We start from the raw sequence: 22190 nt of genomic DNA, 5'->3' as shown, positions 1-22190 counted from the left end.
TATATATATATATATATATATATATATATATATATATATATATATATATATATATAAGAATAAACACTCTGTATTTAAGTAGAAAGCTCAAACTTCTAATCAACCCATCTGCAGGCCTGATCATGATTTATATTCTGTACATGAGTATAGCTGAGCCTTCTGGTGCATGAAGTGTTCCCAAAAAGTATTTGGACTGATAAAAATGCTTTGAATGTCACTGCATTAGATGCTAAATCAAACCAAATCCCACAAACAACAAGGCCTTTCTCACTTTTTATATTCTTTTGAGCAGTATATTATGTCCTTGTAAAAAAAAATGTAAGCTTGAAAAATGTGGTTTTGATATTTAAGAAAAAACATTCGAAAGGCATTCAAGTGCTGAATTGGCAAACTGAATTGGTATCAGTCTTCGGGAAACCCCCTTTCAATAAATCTGCTTCATGTGGCTGTCATTTGCTGGCTACTCTCCGCATTCCCATGTCACTGCCCCCGGCTCTTTATCTTTATGAATTATTCAAAAAATCACAGAAGTAAACAAAATGATAAAACAAGAGGAAGGACCCTGGCTAATGGCAAATGCATGGCAGATCAGGCTGGAGGCTGGAGCCGCTGTGTTATTTAAACATGCAGACATAAATATGCACTCATGAATATTAAAGCACATGTATACATCCCCCAGAGATAGGAAGTTCTATCATCTTATTTTAGCGCCACACTTTTCAACTCCAGTTTATAGGGTATAGTTGTTTGTTTTCCCCTAGCAATGATGGATAAATTATTGTGGCTCTAGATCTTCATTGAAAAAATGAAATGTGGGTGTGAATACAAAGAAGGCAGACACCACCAAGCACCTCTTTTCCATATAGATGTAATGCAGCTCAGTACCATTTCACTTATAGCAAACAAAAGTGGAACGTTTATGCTTAACAGGAAAAACATCTCACGAGAAAGGGTTGTGATTGCTTATGACTGCAGTTAAATTTGCGTATAATTACTATTTTTGTATTGTTTCAGCTGTAACACCTATAAAGCAAACTGATGTTTTAAAAAAATCAAATCACCCACATAATTGCTATTATATAAGACCTGCCAAATAAAATAAATAAATGAATAAATAAAAATGACAAAATAGTAGGTAAATTATGAAATCATTTTTAAAAATAATATTATTGGAGTATGTTTCACAAGAAATTACTCTTTGAGTCATTCTACTTTCATTTGCCTTTTTTTATTGTTTTAATTTTTATTTTATTATTTATGAATTAATTATTATTTAATAAAAAAATGTATTTGTCAGATGTACTAGCGAGTTCTGAATCGAAAATGTTTCAGTTCTTACAATATTTTTTTGATAAAGTGATACATTGCTGTTCTAAAAATACTTTCTTGATTTGAATAAGAAGAAAAAATATTATAATATTATATTAGCTATTACTTGAGTGTAAATTATTGCTATAGCATTTTAGTTAAATGATTTTTGGATCATGCAATTTTCAGAAAAATGAGACTGCAGGATAGACTGAATATTTTGCTTTCGGCTTATTTATGGGGCTTTGGATTGCAGCTTGCTTCTTTTGTTCTTCGCAGGGCTGGCTGAAACCGATTGAAAAGGTCAGAGAGGTACTGTAAGCCACGTTTATGCATAACATACACAGTCAGTAGCTATTTCTCAGTGCTAATTCAGGACTCACTCTAAAAGCAATTTCTTGACTGGAGCAGTCTTACAATCTTTTTCCCCTAATTGACCCACTTAAAGCTGGCAAATGATTTTCATTTGGAAATTTCCACTTCAAGAGTTCTATAATTAGCATTCCTTATAGGCCTAATAAAAAATTTTAAGTGCTAATTGCACTCCTGTTTCCCGGCTCTGGCAGTTAGTCTCAGACCATGAACCCTAGATACGAAAACACCCTCTGGCGTAAGCACATTTGAGAAGAAATTCAAACATTTCATTCATGCGTTTCCTTGTCAATAATTTAAATTGTACTCCGTTTTGCGCTGGAAAAAAATGGCACTGGTCGAATTAGAAATTTAGGTAATTGATGTATTCTGAGTGGATTTTATTCAACATCAAGGCCTATGTGGTAGCAGAACAGCAAGAGCACATTAATCAACTGTATTGATACTTATCTTCAGCTTATTAGCTATAAATAATACTTTTAAATTACAACGTGACCTTTGACTTTTAAAATATGATGATTCTGCTATTAGTTATATAATTGTATCATATTCAGTTGAGTTGTGTAAACTGGGGCAGCTCTGTCTGATTTCTAAGTGGCTTTTCGAATAAATATTTCATTTTCCCTCACAAACAGGTAATGGCTTAACTTTAATTTTTGGCTCAGTATTGCAAGGCTGTCTGCGAATCCATTCTTTAATCTTCTAAAGGATGCAGTTCTTTTTACAAATCCAGGGCTTCTTTTTTTTTTAAATACTCAGTCAATGTAGTAAAAAGGCTATGTGTGCTAATCTGCAATGCAAGTTTTCTAGATAAAAGACAGTTCTAGCAGACTATTCTTGGACACATTTTGAAGGACCTCTTCATTATGATATGCATAAACAACTCAACAGCTTGAGAGAGGCTGAGTGAATACTTCAATTCTGAAAGCACTTTATTACTTAAAGCTGCAGTGTGTAATTTCTGAGCCAGAAAATGAAAATTATTTCCTAAACACTTATGAAATCTCTTCTTATCCCTGTGTGGAATAGGGAGACAATGTTTTAATATAAATTTTTATTGAATTAAAAGTGCCTTTTTTTAAATTCCAGTTCAGTTCTTGCATTTGAAATGAGCTAGCAAACATGACACTGAATTGTAATTTGAATGTATGGAAGTAGAATTCAAATGAATCGAAATGCAAACAATAACTAGAAAGTTTGCCACAACAAACTCTACTGGCTAGAAAAAGCATAGGATGGAAAGGTACAACGGATGGATAAAACAATATAGAATTATACACAGATACATGGATATAACAATGGATGGAAGAATTGATAAAATGATGTATAAAAATGGTAGATGGATGGAGGAATTGATAAAATGGTAGATGGGAGGATGGATGGATAAAATGCTTGATAGAACGATGCACAGAATGACACACAAATGGATCTAAACATGGATAGAACGATGGATGTATGAATAAAAAGATGGATAAAATACTAAACAGAAGAATGATGAATGGATGGATGAATACAACAATTAATAAATGCTATATTGATGGATGGATGGATGGATAAAATGATGGATCAAGCGATATGTAAATTATATAGAATGATAGAATAATTCACAGATAGATGGATGAAATATACATGGATAGAACAATGGATGGATTGATGGATGAATTGCTAGATGGATGGATGGAACGATAGAATGATACAGTTAGTAGGGTACATGGATAGAACAATGAAAGGATGGATAAAACAATGGAAAGAATGACAGAATGATACAGAATGGAACATAGATTGAATGATGGAAGGATTAATCGATAGATAGAATGCTAGACGGATTGATAAAATAATAGATAATGATATAGAATGATAAAACAGTACACGTATAGAATGAAAAATTGATTAAATGATGATTAAAATGATTGATATAATGCTAAGCAGAATGATGGATGGATGAAATGTTGGATAGAAAGCTGTAGAATGAAAGGTAGAATGATAGACGGATAGAAACGATGGGTGGATAAAATGATGGATAGAATTATATATAATGATAGATAGAATGATGAATGGATGGGTGTGCATTTTTATTTGTAGTCGGTAAAAGACAACAGTCGTAATGCAGGGCATATGGAAAAGGTTTAAATCCTGCTTATTATGTTGTGTACATTTGTGCTGTATTTAGTAATTACAGTGTTTGCTGTCATGAGCAGGACTAAAGTGATCGGTTTCTCCAGCGGAGTCATTTTTAAAAGCATTCACGAGGCCATCCAAATCGAGTGCTGCATGCTTTCATCATCTATCAAATGTTTCAAAATGCTTCTAATTCAGCCGGCATCAGAGCTTCATTACCATTGAAAAGCATCCATCTCTGTTTGCATACGTTATATAGCAATAGCTGCAGCTGCAGAAAAACAAGACTGGTATCATTTTTATCATTTCATTCCTGATCACCGCCTCGTAACGCACTCACTCCTGCAGCATAGTAAAGCAGCACGGCTGAAATTGCTTTAGTGCTCACTAGAAAACAACAAATAGCACACAGTGTACTTGCAAGGGCATGTGACTGATTACATTAACTGACATAAATCTTCTGAAAAGAAATCTTCTCCCCTAGACAAAAAAGACGGATATAGATTCTTGTTCAGGCTTGTGGTTGATATTCACTATTATTTTGTCCAATGAATGTTCCACTAGTTTTTAGTACACACAAAATTCTGGACAATAACAACAATATTTGTAACGTGGCAGATAATTGATTAGTTATTGATTTACCTTTTGATTGATAGTCGATATTAAAAATCCATTTTAAAACTGCCAAATATGTTTTATAAGTAAGGCCCCAGAGCCTCATTTATAAACGTATAAAAGCAATATTTTATGCTAATGACATTAATTAGACGTCGTTTACAAAGCAGAGAGCTGAAACCGATCATTTGCAATTCATAGATTTTACATCTGAAAGAGAAGAGCATGCATGTTTTCTGTTCATGTGTTTATGCACGTAGCATATCCGAGAAATGAACGTAAGCATAGTTTCTACTCCGCATTTTATAAATGAGGCCCCTGAGCATAATCTGCTCTATATAAAATTGACATTCAGTTTAAGAATTCTGGACAATACCAATAAGATGATAACTGTTTATATATTAATGCAGATAATTATTTAAATGTCAACATTAAAAATACATTTTCGAAAAGAAAATGAAGCTACAAGTGCATTTAGACAGCAGAACGTAATGTGTACTATATGTGAAATATACATTCATTTTAAAGAATTCTGGACGTTGTGGACAACACTACTAAGCTGATAACTATTCTCACGTTATGGCAGATAAATGATAGCCAATATTAAATATTCATTTTGCTTAAAAATTCAAACTACAAACCACAAGTGCATTGAGGCATCAGAACCTAATATATTCTATATAAAATGGACACTCAGCTTAAGAATTATTAAATTATTTATGTTAAGTTAATTAACTTTATATGAACATTAGATGATGGCAAAAGTCATCTAAATAAAATATAAGAAAAATAAGAGTGCACAATAAAATATTAATCTCTCTGTACATACAGTATCATTTAAAATGTTTTTGTTTTGTTTTTGATCCAAAAATCTGCAATATTATGAAATATTATTTCAATTTAAAATAAGTATATTACAACGTGTAAATTAAGCAGTGTTGCACAGTCCTTCAATATGCTGCTTTGTTGCTCGAGAAACATTTCTTATTATTAAAATATGTAACCTTTTCAATATTTGGAAAAATAAATCTTTTGCAGTGCCGTAAGCATTTCTGTCACTTTCGATTAATTGAATATACCTACACTGGTCATTTTTCCAGTAATACAAATTAAAATCGATACGTAACTAATAAACTATGCATGGCTAATTCTGTCTACATCACGTGACAACTAAAAGAGAAAATAAGCTGTGCTTTTTCGCAAACTGCAAGAAATGTTCGGTCCTTGACGACATGGACATGGTTTCACACTGTGCCTAAACCCCAAAATAAAACATCATCCTGACACATCATATCGGCTTGAGGATATCTTCCAGCCTGACCGCGACTGGGAGCCCGGTCTCCCGGAGACAACAGTAAATGACACAGTAAATGAGTTTGGATGACACTGAGTGGCGGTGTCATCTCCTGAGAAGTGCTCTGTGGTTTCTCCACTACCTTCCTGTAAATACATTCCATACCTCCTCCTCCTCCTCCTTTCTGTCAGATAGGCAAGACACCTGTTACGGAGAGGTCATTAATGACCCAACTGCCGGCCCCCAGCTCCCTCTTCAATTGTCACTCCGAATCCAATTTCGCCAATATTCACTGGAAGCTGGGCAAACGCTGCTGGATCCCCTGCCCATCAAAAGCACCCGGTGTTTGTTGACTCTGTAACGTAACGACACGCGAGCAGATTCTATTTACATCATCGTCTGAGGGCGTGCATACTGTATATTCACGTTTTCTTGATTTAGAATAGAAAAAAAACATGCCTGTGGATGAAACTATATGAGCTCTGAACTCTCCCTGCCCTGCTGTTACTTTTAGCATGACAGTACAGAAAGACGCATGTAAAACGGATGTTGGATTAGCTTATATAAAGCTGATAAGCGCGTCATGTAGTATGGATTTAGCTTATTGATCTCCGTGGAATCTGTCGAAGGGCCAATGTACACTGACGATATTCACAGGCGATGTATGCAAAAATAGCCCGTATCACCATAAACTTTCTGACATCAAATATGCGATCTGTACATATCTGTAGTGTGAGAGGATTTGAAAAACAAAACAAGACAAAAAGCAATAACACTCTCGTCTCCTCAGAGAAACATGAATTATTTATACCCCCCTTGTCAACTAACTGGGAAAATGCAATAACAGCCAAGGAATATTATTCACTTGAGGACACAAAGTAGAGATCATGTACTTTAAGTTAGTACATTAAAAACATTTTATCTGTTTGTGGTAAAAACACTTCTAATGATACATTGTCTTGCTGTGTTATTTTATTTAATTTTTTTTTTTAACACTGAGAATCTAATTTCTCTTTATCTTTCTTTTACTTAAATTATAATACTTTGGTTGGTAAGATTCTTTATGCTTTTGGAAGGCTGTTTTGAAATACTACTTCCATTTAAAATAAATATTTATTCTATATGTAACATGCATTTACAGCAGGCATTGCTACACTGTCGTTTTAATATACTGATTTGATGGTTAAAAAAATAAATAAAAAAAATTGTGGAAACTATAATACAGCATTTTTTTCAATTTAATGCTGAATAAAAGTGTGTGTGTATATATATATATATATATATATATATATATATATATATATATATATATATATATATATAATGTGTGTGTAAGTACACAATTATTATAATGAGTAAATATAAATATATAGTCTACTTCGGCTTAACTGACTGTTCGGACGCTCTTGCTTACTGCTCCGCTTTGCTTCTTTTTATCTACTTTTATCTACTTTTTTTTTCTGATTTTACTAAGTTTTAACTTCAGCATATAGCACAGTGCTCAAACAACACATATTTGGCAAAAACTTTCGGGATTGCAATAATAGCTACTACAAAGAACTAGATTATCTGCCTCCCGCTGCTAGCAGCTTACATTCCGGAGACGGGAAAACACAGCTTCCTATCTTCAACAAACAAGAAAGAAAATGCCTCTTCTGGAATCTACTTGCTGCACAAACTGCCACAGACTGCTACAAAGGATTGTGGCTCTTGAAACGAAGTTACTTGCTGGACTCCCAAAACAAGCAGATCACACAGCAGATCATCACGGACCCCCTCAGCCCACAGCCGGTGAGTCCTGTGAATCGAATCAACCTCGACAGTATACAAATGTAGCGAATCAAGCTAAAGCTGATCAACACACAAATCAGTGGCAAAGACAGGGAGCGAGACCCAAAGGCACTCGAGACATCAGACTGTCACGAGTATCTCATATTGCCGCTGTGGCATCATCTACCCCAGACATGGCCATGAGAAGGCTTGGAAAAACTGGTATTTTACCACCCCCTGTACAGCTCGAGAACAGATTTGAATCTCTAACGAATTTGGGTGAGGAATCCCCGAAAGTGACTGAGCAAGAGTCATATCAGCCAGTAGCTAACACCGCTACAAACAGGCGCTCAAGGTCGAGCAGACAGCGGCGTTCAGATCACAGAGCAGCCGAGCCCAGAACTCTGATAGTCGGAGACTCCATTATCAGAAACGTCAGGAGCAGAACGACAACTACATGCTGCTTTCCTCAAGCGACCGTCTCTGATGTAAACAATGGACTTCAGAACGTTCTAATGAAGCACAAGACTGCAAAACGAGTCATCATCCATGTGGGAAGAATGACATTCGTAAGGAGCAATCAGAACTCCTGAAGAGGGACTTCAGTGAACTCATCGAAACACTTCAAAGAGTTGAAGTCCAGTCGCTCATCAGTGGACCACTCCCAGCAAGGGGAACAAACATGTTTTCACGGTTGCTTGGACTGAATACTTGGCTACAAAGAACCTGCAGTCAAAAAGAGTCAACTTCATCGACAACTTCAATCTGTTCTGGGGACACAGACAACTGTTTAAACTGGATGGCCTTCACCCAAACAAACTTGGTGCGAGAGTGTTAAAGGACAACATCTATTTTTCACTCCGTCATCCATCAGCAGAGTGTGCCAGTCCACTCAACATGAATGGCACACACACACCTGGACAAAGTATGGATGACGACAGGACTTCATATCAGCCTCAGAGTCATCATCTGGTCGACACATCCCACAAGGACACTGAAAACACCACAGAGCCACAACAAGCACTGTTTGTGGACACTATCACGGTTGAGCCCTGCCCGCAGAGCCCATCACAGACACAATGTGACGCACAACAACGGCTCCAGGACTCAGAGCCGAAGGACGACTCTCTGGTAATCAGCCAGGAAGCCAGGACAGCATAATTCTGCCACGGAAACACCAATGCTCTGTTTACCAGAGACATTATCCTCTCTCCAGCATCGCCACTTCTCAGCTTCTCACAAAAAATGGAGGAATTGGTGGCTAAAACCAGACTCTCCCACTCCTTTGCTGCGAGCCCCCAGTTATCAACTACAAAACGGCGGGCACCACCACCTCCAAGGCCGCTGGGCCCAGCTCGCCTCCTCCAGCGAGCTCTTCGGCCGCTGCGACAACGCCAGGCCATCCCTCCTCCATCTGCAGCTGGTAAAGCAAAAACAACTGATAACAGCTCTCAGTGATGTGTTTCGGGTCCCCGCAACTACAGCAAAAACTTTCAGGGATGTTTAGAAAACAAGCGGGAACCCAGTGTGTCTCTCACTATCTCCGTCTTATTACAGGATAGAAAGTCTAAGGCCTTCTCAAGGCGTACAGCTGACAAATCTAATCTGCGGCCCATTAGACAACAAACTCAGACTGCTATAGAAACAAAAAGTACTACCATCAAGCTAGCATTATTAAATGTTCGATCACTAAAAAACAAATCATTTGTGATCAATGATTTAATAATTACAAACAATCTAGATTTTATGTTTCTAAATGAAACATGGCTTGAAGAAAGCTGCAGTGCAACAGTGCTCAATGAAACAGCCCCTCCCAACTTCACTTATATGAATGTTTGCAGAGTTGACAAGAGAGGGGGTGGGGTTACTGCTCTCTTTAAAGATGTCTTTCAGTGCAGACAAGTGTCATTTGGTCAGTACTTGTCATTTGAATATCTAGGGATTGTGTTGAAAGGTGCTCCACGCATCCTGTTTATCATTATTTACAGGCCTCCTAAATATTCTCCAGCCTTTGTTGAAGAGTTCACAGAATTGTTATCAATGATTTGTTCAGAGTTTGACTGTTTTGTGATTGCAGGGGATTTTAATATCCACATAGAAAATGCAGAAATCAAAACTACAAAAGAATTTATAACTGTTTTAAACACTTTTGAGCTGATTCAGCATGTGCATGGACCTACACATCACCATGGGCACACGCTAGATTTACTCATCAGTAAGGGTTTACAGCTTTCATCCATTGTTATCAAGGATGTAGCACTGTCTGATCACTTCTGTATTTTCTTTGATATATTGATCTCTGCTACCACTGAATCCAGATCTGTCACTGTCAGAAAGAGATGCATTAATGAGAACACAAGTGTGCTATTTATGAAGGCTGTTTCTTCAATGCCAAGCATTTCTGCCGACTCGTTGATCTTCTCCTAGAGTCCTTTGACTCAAAAGTTAAGAATGTCATGGATGACATTGCACCAGTGAAAGTCAGTAAGAAGACTGGCAGACAAAAGTCATGTTGGAGAAAATCAACAGCAGTGCAGATCATGAAAAGGCAATGCAGAAAGGCTGAGCGGACGTGGCGGAAGACAAAACTTGAAATCCACTATAGCATCTATAAAGACAGCCTGCATGCTTTTAATGTGGAATTAGCCACAGCAAGACAGAAGTTTTTCTCAAACCTTATAAATAGTAACCTGAACAACACCCGCACTCTTTTGCTACGGTTGAGACTGACAAACCCCCCAAGTCAGATTCCCAGTGAAATGCTTTCTGACAGCAAATGCAATGAGTTTGCCTCATTCTTTTCTGAGAAGATCGAAAATATCAGAAAGGCAATTAAAACATCAGATGATGTAGAGATATGTCAGATTCAACCAAAATCTCAAAAAGGAGTCACTATGTGTGTTTTTGACGCAATTGATAGCAAAACTTTGGAGGAAGTAGTACAGCACCTAAAATCCTCAACCTGCTGTCTTGACACACTTCCCACATCCTTTCTTAAAAGCGTGTTTGACTGTTTAAAAGCTGACATCTTAGAAGTGGTGAACACATCACTTCTTTCTGGGACTTTTCCAAACGCCCTGAAAACTGCGGTTGTTAAGCCCCTCCTGAAAAAGAGAAATCTTGATAACAGTATATTGAGTAACTATAGACCGATATCAAATCTTCCGGTCATAGGCAAGATCATTGAAAAGGTAGTTCTGAATCAGCTGAACAGCTACTTGAACTCAAATGGTTATCTGGATAATTTTCAATCTGGTTTCAGACCGCACCACAGCACAGAGACAGCGTTAGTTAAGATAATAAATGATATTCGCCTAAACTCTGATTCTGGTAAAATATCAGTGCTGGTACTACTAGATCTTAGTGCTGCGTTTGACACTGTCGATCATAACATTCTTCTAGACAGACTGGAAAACTGGGTCGGGCTTTCTGGAATGGCTCTAAACTGGTTCAGGTCATATTTAGAGGAGGGGGTTATTATGTGAGTATAGGAGAGCATAAGTCTAAGTGGACGTCCATGACATGCGAGAGTCCCACAAGGCTCAATTCTTGCGCCGCTCTTGTTTAGCCTGTATATGCTCCTACTAAGTCAAATAATGAGAAAGAATCAAATTGCCTATCACAGCTATGCTGACGACACGCAGATTTACCTAGCCTTATCACCAAGTGACTACAGCCCCATTGACTCACTCTGCCAATGCATCGATGAAATCAACAGTTGGATGTGCAAAAATTTTCTTCAGTTAAACAAGGAGAAAACTGAGGTCATTGCATTTGGAAATAAAGATGAAGTTCACAAGGTGAATGCATATCTTGACTCAAGGGGTCAAACAACCAAAAGGCAAGTCAAGAATCTTGGTGTGATTCTAGAGACCGACCTGAGTTTCAGCTGTCATGTCAAAGCAGTGACTAAATCAGCGTACTATCACCTAAAAATATTGCAAGAATCAGATGCTTTGTGCCCAGGCAAGACCTGGAGAAACTAGTCCATGCCTTCATCACCAGCAGGGTGGACTATTGTAATGGTCTCCTCACTGGCCTTCCCAAAAGACCATCAGACAGCTGCAGCTCATCCAGAACGCTGCTGCCAGGATCCTGACTCGAACCAGAAAATCAGAGCACATCACACCAGTCCTCAGGTCCTTACACTGGCTTCCAGTGACATTTAGAATTGATTTTAAAGCACTTTTACTCGTTTATAAATCACTCAATGGACTAGGACCTAAATACATTGCAGATATGATCACTATTTATACACCTAACAGACCACTCAGATCACTAGGATCAAGTCAGTTAGAAATACCAAAGGTTCACACCAAACAAGGAGAATCTGCTTTTAGTTATTATGCTGCTCGCATCTGGAACCAGCTTCCTGAAGAGATCAGATGTGCTGAAACATTAGTCACTTTTAAATCCAGACTCAAAACTCATCTGTTTAGTTGTGCATTTACAGAATGAGCACTGTGCTGCGTCCGAACTGTGCTACTTTGCTTCTTTTATTTAAACTGTTTTAATCTCTTTTTGCTTTAAATTCAATTTATCTTAAATCAGTGTTTTTATTTTATTTTAATTTCTTTTATTGTTATTTAAACCTTGTAATTATTTTATTTCCTCTTTTGTAAAGCACTTTGAATTACCATTGTGTATGAAATGTGCTATATAAATAAACTTGCCTTGCCTTGCCTTGCCTTGCCTAAACATTAAAATTAATTTAATTTTAAATGCTGAAACCAAAATTACACATCAAAACATTATAATGCACTAAACTTCATTTGTTTTTAATTTTACATTAGCTAGGGATTACATTTAATAATGTTTTTAAATGAATAAGATTTGATGTCATCTAACGCTCACTTAAAAGTACGCTTAAAATCTAAATGTAAAATATAGAAATGAGCATGTGCAGTTAGACATGAAGCATCAACCATACATGTTAATTAAAAAAAAAAAGCAAAAAGTTGTATAGTTAACAAAGGTCAGAAAGATTTTCTAGAAAAAAATACAGATAGAAAAATCTAACAAGTACATTCAAGGACTAACAAGATTTTGCAGCAGCTTTTCAAACAAGATGTATCAAAGGTGCAGGGGCTGGATCTTTGAGATAAGGACCTCAGAAAAAAATAATAAAAGGAAGGCTTTGAAACTTCAAACATCAAACACAGCAAAACCTATACAGTACATCTAAAGAGGTGGTATACATGCACTGTAAAGGCATGAAGTGTCACCCAAAAGCCACAGTAGAGAGAATTATTTATAATGTGCACTTCTGAACTGGATATGCCTGAATAACTAGAAGAATGTATGGTGAAAGCCATTTACTCTTCACCGTCTGCATCTTAAGCAAAAAGGCTGGGGCGCAGAGGCCGTAGCTCTTGGTCAGATGCACAGAGATTTGTCAGAGATAGACAGCGAGAAAGACAGAAGGAAAAAAGCATCTAATATCGCGTGGATGACAGCAGAAGAGAAGAGAGAACGGTCGAAAACGCATCTCCAAATGATCAAGGCTCTGTCGATTTGCACTTTGAAATGAGTAGCTGTAAATGACACGGACTTAAAGATGGATGAAAGCAAACGAAGAAAGCAAAAGGAGGCTCGAGTGGCTCTTTTTCCTCCTGTTCCTCCTGATTCACTTCGATTCTGATGAACAAACCCCACCGAAATGTATACAGCATGTGCACTTTCGCAGCAGGTCTCTCTGTTTGTAGCTCTAGTTTGATCATATCTGCAGGAGAGCAGAACACCACGAGGTCTTTAAGGTGAAATCCGGAAGGGGTTTGACAGCACTGTGCCACCACGTAACCCTGAATCTTATTATAACATGGTTCAGCCTCGCAAGGATGTGGAGGTGTCAGTGTACAGGAAGCGCTTGACAGTATCGTGGAGCGTTTGTGTGGAGAACACTCCACAGCGCTATGTAAACAGGCTCGAGAGATACCGCGCACAATAATATTTCCCTTCAAGACTGAATTGATGACATAAGGTAAAGCGAGAAGATTCATTAGAGTTAATTATAATATAACACTCTTTTTGTTTGATCACACAGAGTACGGCGCAGTATTTATATGAAGCCGTTTGTTGGTTCCAGAGATGATTTTTGCCTTCATTAAAATGGGGAAACCGTGAGCCATGAAATTACTGAATGAATTATTGTCATCTGTGCAAATATTTGTCTAATATCAATATGCAAAACAGGATGCAGGAGATAAGTTATTATGATTATTCTGCCGTTGTTTTCAGTTTTTTAATTGATTTTTCTCCGCGTGAGTGGGCATCATTAGTGCCAGCTTTTATTCTTAGATCTTTCTCCCACACATCATGTAGGCTGTGGACAGCGTCGTGTTTTTAAGAAACTCACAAATTTGAACTAATAATCGCACAAATATTAAACTGTTTGTCAAACGGTGAAGTGAGAATCAAAATATTGTATATCAGTTTGCATCGTAGCTTGTATCTGTCACACTGAGAGTTTTTTTCTCGCCAATATGTAAATGAGTTTGATTAGTGTTTTCATTCATTATTAGTATATTGCTCAAAAATATGAGCAAACACTGCCCTCCTGTGGGCAATGGGTAATGTTTTCTACCCATCTGTCATTAGTCTGTCTGTGACAGCAAAAATTCAAACCACTTTAGTCTTTTAAATACCTGAGAAAGGCTGTGTGCTTGTGTTTCTATTCATTTCAACTGCCGTTGCATGTTTGGTGCAGGACTTCCTGGACCAGGGCTACATGAGAATGCTATCTTTGTTCATGGATAAGGTTTTGGGAACACTTGTTAGGAAACACTGCTCAAGAAGACTTCTGATACTGCTGATAAGGTTTGTCTTTTGTCACCTTTGCCATATTATTTTTGTATATAAAACCTAAAGGTCTTTCATGAGCTCCTGTGTAATAATCCTGCGTTTAAGTGGCCTACGAGATTGAATTTTTGTCCAATTAGCCTACTTTCAAAGTAAACACAAAAGAAAGATTGAAACCAAACTTTCTTTTTAATTATGAATATTAATGTATTAAAGAAATAAATACATTAACCATGCGTTGTTGTGTAGATGGTGTATATATGGGCCTATTCTTAAGCCATGATTGGTTGGTGTTAACATCAGCGCTGCTATTTAGCTATTTTGTAGCTAGATTTAGCGATTTCCCCACCCCTTTGAAACTTTTTTTCAAAGGTTTAGGGGCAAATATAGCATCTTTTTGGACAAACCGCAAGCCCACTGATCTATATTCATTTTTCTATAGAGTAGTGAATTATGACGTCATCCAGTGACATTTAGCTACCAGTTTTAGCTACTTTCAATTCTAAGCAGTTGGCAACACTGGTTAAGTACAGCAATGAGCCTTTGAGCATGTCAGGAATAAGTGTGAGACACTGATTGGTTTGGCGTTTTCACTGGTTGTGTCTGAAAAAGAAATCAAGATACTTCCTGTTAGATTTGTGTTCGTCACATAGAGTTAGTATGTTGTGTTTTGAAAAACATGTTTATGAAATTGAAAACTGGAAGGCAGAGAATTGGTGTGTTGTAGTGTTTGATTGTGACAAATAAAGATTCTGTGTGCGACAAGTTGAAAGGTGAAACTACTAAATTATTGATATTGCTCAGTACTTCGAATGGTGCAGTTACATATTCTACCAGTAGGGGGTGCTCAGGAGCTATGAATTACATAAAAGGAAGAGCCGTGCAGGCTCATTACTAAAGGTAAGCAGCGTTAGCTATTCTCTTTTATAATCGAAAATATTACAGTGGAAACTTCCACGGCTAAGTTGCATCACCCACCTTGTTTAGATGAGTTAATTAGGTGAGACTTATTAAATAACTTATCCCGGTCATGTCATATAAATGAGGTCTCTAAGATTAGATATGTGAAGTAAATTACCTCAGTTTCCATCACAGATTTAGTAAGTATACTATTGTAAAATACAATAAATGCCAATGCCATGCGAATACAAGAGCAACCTAGCTCTGTACCTGTGGGGGTGTGTTTAGAAAGAGCGGATATGTGAAGAGAATATGAAAGTTAAGCCTTATAGCTTGAAAGGAGTGGCTTTTATGGAAGGTCAGCATCAGAAGCATCAATCACTCTTCACTTTTTGGCGCATTTTCTTAGCTTTTTCTTAAAAAAAAAAAAATGCAGTGAGCTGTAGGCAGAAATTTGAATACGTTTATCTCAAAGGACCCCATCACGCACTTATGGGCATATTCCTGCTCCCTCCTGTCTGCCTATACTGTTTGAAAATGTGCATATGTGAGAGCCTACGGCAGTTGCTTTGACCTCTATTAAAGCATTTCTAAGGCAAGCTGAAATTTAAATATGTTAATTTCAATAAATCCATCTTCCACCGGCTGCAGGGTATGATTTCAATCCATACTGGCAGCATATCCTGGCTTACTTACTTTCTTTTATTTGAACAGTAGCCTTTGCCCTATAGATTAGGTTGGAATCACTGCTATATTGGGGGTTGAGGAAATAAATATAATTCAGGTACAGTATTATATCAATCTTTTAAAAATAATTGTAACAACAAAAAACTAATTATCTTTCTAAAATGTCTTTTATTTGAAATGGCAGCCGATAACAAAATAGACATTAAATTAAATGAAAACTGAAATAATGCCTTTTCAAAATGTCAACAATAATTTTAAGAGCATTGACGTTAAGGCTTGTAAACTACCCATGTTACATATTTTCCATTATCTAATCTTATTTTCTAAATAAGAAAACAAGGCTGGATTATAAATGTTGTGTCATTTGTTTAAAAAAAAAGTTGGTAATCCATGCTTTACACCACTAGATGGTAGGCTTTAACTTCACAATGGATTTCTCTGCTGCGTCTACACAAGATTATTACAACTGAACAGCATTTTACCTCAACTGAAGAAAAAATTGATAGTAACTTGAAGAGAAATGGCAAGTGAATTTTAAGATGTTCTTGCAATAGAAGATTTAAACACAGATTCATCTATTTTCTTGTCATTGTGTAATTCTTTTAACTCACTAAAGATTAAACATAGGCAACACAATTAGACTGCTTTAATTTAACTCTCATATCATAACTCTCTTCACCCACCTGCGTTGGTCACACTGTTGATTCCGTTTGTATCAATTTCATTTAATCCATTTGAGAAAGAGTAAATAAGCTAATGAGACCATTTTAGTTGTGACATGTATAGAGAGCAGTTGTATACCACTCTCAGGTTTGTGTGTGTGATGTGTAACATATTATTTCAAGCACCATCTGTCATTTCTGTGTATAATTTTCTTTTCTGATATATACTTGATTCAGCATGAGTCTAACCTACTATCTTGTGATATTTAATATAGTCAGGGGATGAAAGCAAGGCTTTTCTTTGAAACCCTCACTGACCGTAGTATAGATACAATTTCAGCATTTTTTTAATAGAGCCTTTCTTATAGGAACACTGTATTAGCTTGCCCTCCCACAAAAGCCGAATTGTCTTTGTGGACGCGGTATGGGGGTTTGGACCTCTGCTTCTGTGGTTTTGGCATGTTTGTGGTTCAGCAATCACAAGTGTTCATGTTCTCTGAGCATTAGGTTGATTTGCACTCCTGCGGTTAAAAAAAAAAGAAAAGTGATCACTGCTATTTATTTTGTTCGTGTAACTGTTTATAGTTCAAATAATCTTTCTAAACAAATCTCATTTGGGTCTTTTGGGACTGGTTTGAAGTTTGGATAGAAATATGAATTTGCAAATGTAGGGATCAGGCCATTTGAGTGAGATCTCTCAGTGGAATGTATAATTAGACAGAGGCCTGTGAAGGAGAGAGGTAGGCATCTCTCCAGCCCTTAGGCTACCAGCTTCCAAACCTTCATAACTCCAGTATGCAGTAGCTGCTACATTCCACCTTTATTTGGGTATATGACTTAAAAAAATAAATAAATAAAAAGTTGCTAAAAATTTACTCACCCCAGGTCATCCAAAATTTATCACTTACCAGTGAATCCTCTGCATTGAATGGGTGCCATCAGAATGAGAGTCCTGATTAAACATCGCAAAAATAGTAATGCACATGACTCCAGTCCATTAATTAACATCCTGTAAAGAAAAAGCTGAAACAAACATCATAAAGGTGTTTCAACTTTAAAGCGAGAACCCTAACAACACTTCCTTCAGCGGAAAACATCCATCCACTGTTGTTCTCTCTCATCAAAACCACCACCAATGCATTTGTTTGGAAATGCTTTGGACTTTTTATGCTTTAAATGGTGCTTCATCTGTGCATATTTCTCTCCTAATTCAGAAACAACCATTTTTTTATGTCTTGACAGATTTTTGTTTTAGACAAACTTGTTGTTTTCACTTCACAAGATGTTCATTGACGGACTGGAGTTTTGTGGATTATTGTGATGTTTTGATGGCACCTATTCACTACACTGCAATTTTTTTGTCTTGTTTTCAGCCGAAATATATAAAAAATAAATCTTAAATAAAGAATGATCTTCGAGACAAGTACAAGTCAAAATTAAATATATTTTTGCTTAAAACCAGCAAAATAATCTGCCAATGGGGTAAGCAAAATTATAGAATCTTGGCTGGAAACAAGACAGAAAATCTAAAATAGAAAAGCATTTTTTTTTTTGCTGTATAACTATGTTTTAGTTTGCTTAATATCTCTGCAAAATGCATGATTTCAAATTATGTTTGACTTTGTCGGCCCTTCCGTATAAGCTGGAGCAGACGAATAAAACCAACTAATGAATTGTCATTCGAGACTCATGATATAATAATGCACACTGGAGACCTGTGGCTGTTACTAAGTCAGTCTGCCAAATCTGAACCAAAAGAAGCGCCGCTTCGGTTTAATCTGCCTCATTCATTTTCAGTGGACGTCTCAATAAAGCACTAATGCTCAAAGTGTGGCTTGTGGAAAAAGCTCTTACGGGAAAAAAAGGAGCTATTCTTTTCGTTGCCCTTGACAAGAGAACAATAGAGGCGGTATTGTGGAGAGAAGGTCAGGTTGTTTAGCAGGTAGTGTCTGTGGCAGGTAACTTGGGCGAAGCATGGGGCTTTTGTCTGCATCTGGCTCTCTGTCTGGACTCCCACGGCACTCGGTACCCCCCTACCCTTCTACAGCAGTGACCGGATTCATCCTATTAGAATGCAGCTCTCATTCGCTGCCTCAGCTCACTGGTGGAAGAGAGATGAATGATTTTAACTGGGAGAATGCCATGCAACCCAGTTTTTCCTGCTATTTGGAACCATGATCCCAAGCAGGAAAAGATGGCAGAATGATACGTTTTCTATTAGTCAATGTGTATATTTTATAACATATATTTAATATATTTTATTTAAAAATATAAAATGTTATGAAAATGAAAATGATTATTTTTACTCCGAATATAATTTGACCTGTAGCATCCCCTACAAAATTAACCATTGTTTTTAGTGTAAGAAAAATGTAGTGTTTTTTGGCATATTGATTACAATTTGTATAATTACATTTTTACCATGGTTAAACTGGTACTGTAGCAAAACAGTTACCATTGGTTACCATTGCTATAGTAAACATGTTTTTTGGTTTTATTTGGCATGGTTCATTTTTGTAATGTATGTAGAAAAGTCTCGGTGTGTTTCTTTGAAAAAAACAAGCAGGAGAACAAAGATATTTAACTTTTATTCCTTTTATTAAACAGAGCCTGGTCAAAAGCATTTAGAAAGAAATAAAAAGAGTGCATTTCTTTTTGTATTCTGTGTGTGAGAGAGAAGCAGAGCGAGAGAAAGAGACAGAGAGAGTTTCAACAGTTTTATAATGCATCTAATAGAGTGTGTCTGGTTGTACTTGGCAGTCGCTGTGGCAGCCCGGGAACTCATTGACCTCTCAGCTCATCTGCGCGGAGATGTGCTAAGTCTGAGGAGCTTCGCTTAAACACCGCCGGCTGCCTGCAAATGAAACACACGGCACAGTTTCAGCAACAATCGCACATATACATCATTTCAAATGGCCCTGTGGTATTTCAATTTGAGCCGAAACCACACATTTACCATCTTATTAGAGGGTTTTAAGAGATTGGCGCTTGACTCATCTGTGGTAAACCTACATATTGGCCATAAATAACAGCTACATTTCCATATGAGGCACAATATGCACAGTTTTTCGCTAACAGAGAAAAATGACGGTAAGCATTCCATGAAAATACCCCTACAATTATAGTGAAGTTAAAGCTCGGTATATGAGACACGCAGTGAGGTTTTCCTGCATTGGAGGATTATTTAGCCAGTTTCAAGAAAACATGTCAGCAAAATGTGACCTGGCGGCTAAGAAAGTGCAGACAAACTTAATCATAGGATATCGTGTATTCAAAGCAAATACTGTCCGTGCACATCGTGTGTCTGCTCGGTAACTCACGGACTTTAGGCTTGCCGTCTTTGGGAGACAGACTGCTGAGAGAAAATGACCTTGGTGGTGCCGATACAAATACGCCACGGTGCACCACGTTGTCGCTTGCGAGCTGAAATATGGGTGCACAGGGAATGGGTTGTCATGGCAACACCTACAAAGCAATGCAGTAGAGGGCGCCAAGTAGACGGAACAGGGTTGAAAAGGGACAATGGGAGATTTGGAGCCAGAATATCATTTGCATCAGTTACAGACTGATCCAAATGACGACACTGAAGTGAATCTCACAGGCGCTAATGGCTGTCTGACAGCGCATGGTTAAAATTAGGCAAAAAACATCATAAAATATTGATATGCCTTGCAAAGGTACATTTTCAAGGGATTATTACAGTTGAGCAAGAAATTGAAATGTGAAAATGAAATGAAAATGTTGTCATCTATATGCAGCGCATTGAAAGAAATGGCGGCAGCGCTCTCAAAAATGGAGTGAGTTTTCAGGTGACTGTCTGGGCGCCTGCCGCAGTGTCTGAAAACCCAGACATCAGCCAACTCTGATCACCCCCAAGCACACAAGAGTGCGCTTGCAAATACGTGTGTGTCTGATAGAATAGAAGAGAAAGGGCAAAAGGCAGATAGAAAAGAGCTGTGACCGATCTGCAACTGTGTCCTTATTTGACTCTCATTTAGTAAATGGAGACAATGGCTTCGACCTCAAGCATCTTTCTTGCAATATCTGTCAAGAAATTCAGTCACTATAAGGCCTTCCTTGACCTCCACGGGAGTACATATTTAATGCATCACTTAAATTGGGCAGAAAGCGTGCCAGCTCTGCACTATAGAAATTACCCCAATTCATGACTCATACTGTTATTGCTCTTGGTGCTAAATCACTGTAAAAGTTCACAATCAAGATCTTTTATTCAATTTGTAATTCCAAATAAATCAGATTGTGATTTCCCAGAAAATGGTCCAACCAGCTTTATGATTTACTGCCAATTTCTTCCACAATTTGATTTGTAATTTTCACAGTACATAGAAAACTGCCTACTCTACGGTTTCATAAATCACTCATCATCTTTTTACCAATAAACCATCAAGTTGTTTTCCACTTTGAAACCCTTCTGAATAGAAACTCAAATGTATGCAACTTCAAAGTAAAGTCCTCATTCCCCTGTCGATTTGACTGACGACAGTGGCTAGTTTTTAGAGGGCATGCGATTCGGCTAAGTGACTTCAGGCTTACTGTGCCATGCCTGACTGTTTTGTATTCATGGTGGATGACTATCTCGCTACTGTTGCTGGGGCTCTGTGGAGCAAGCACCTATTAGCTGGAAAACTGCCACGGCTTGGAGTGAAATTTAATAAATATATAAAAGCCATACAGTGCGTAATTGGATGGTTAGCGTCAGAGGACAATCAATTTTGTTGAGGTTGCATTTTTAGATGCTCCTCTTCCCTTCTCTAACTCATTTTAGAGAGTCAGGAGGTTAAAAACTGACAAAAATGGAGCAAGAGTGATCTGAATCTGAGTGATGTAATCAAATATAATGCTATATATATATTTTTTTCTTGCTTATTAATAGCCAAATCTTACTTAGCCAGTGGCTTTATAATTACACCTCCTCCACAATAATTGTAGGCTAATGCAAATGGGAAAGCAGGTACTGGAATAGAGAATTATTAACATGAATTCAATATGAAGCAGGCAGGCATTCTGCAGAATTATGCTATTAATCTATAAATGGTTTGAAGACTCTCACTTACAGCTGTCATAAACCCAAGCAATGACATCTTGAAGCAAAGCAATTATCCTCAGACCTGAGTCTGATTGGAAACTCTATCGACGGTAAAATATTTGAGTGATGGTAATAAATCCTACTGCTTCTTAGATAAAAAAAAAAAAAAAATACATTCCTAATCCTCCTTCATTGTTCACAGACAGCACATGGGCAGTAATGGAATATACTGACCTTTTCCACCTTTTATTTCCATTGTACGTCTTGCCTCTGTGATAATTCCATAATAAAGGAGCCAATCTGCTTTTAATTAATCTGCCAGAGAACTTTTTCGAAAAATTATTGAAACCAGAATTTGCCCTCCCTACACTCTCGACAATCTCTGTCTCTGCCAATATACTGTAATAGTAACCATATGCCCAGCAGGAAGCAAACCAAATGCATTACCTACATATTAAATTCCCAGTAAATTCTCTTTTTGATACGCCTTTTAATGCATTAGCTATGCTTGTGAAAGAGCCACAAGATACATCTTGGTTTACCGAAACTACATATATGGAACATGTATATTTGGCTGCATTTAATTAGACTATAGTATTGTGATAAAGTGATGCTCTCA

This window comes from Puntigrus tetrazona, chromosome 15 (genome assembly GCF_018831695.1).
Source record: "Puntigrus tetrazona isolate hp1 chromosome 15, ASM1883169v1, whole genome shotgun sequence".
Lineage (NCBI taxonomy): Eukaryota > Metazoa > Chordata > Actinopteri > Cypriniformes > Cyprinidae > Puntigrus > Puntigrus tetrazona.
The sequence above is the reverse complement of the archived record's forward strand: the minus strand, read 5'-3'. Positions refer to the sequence as shown.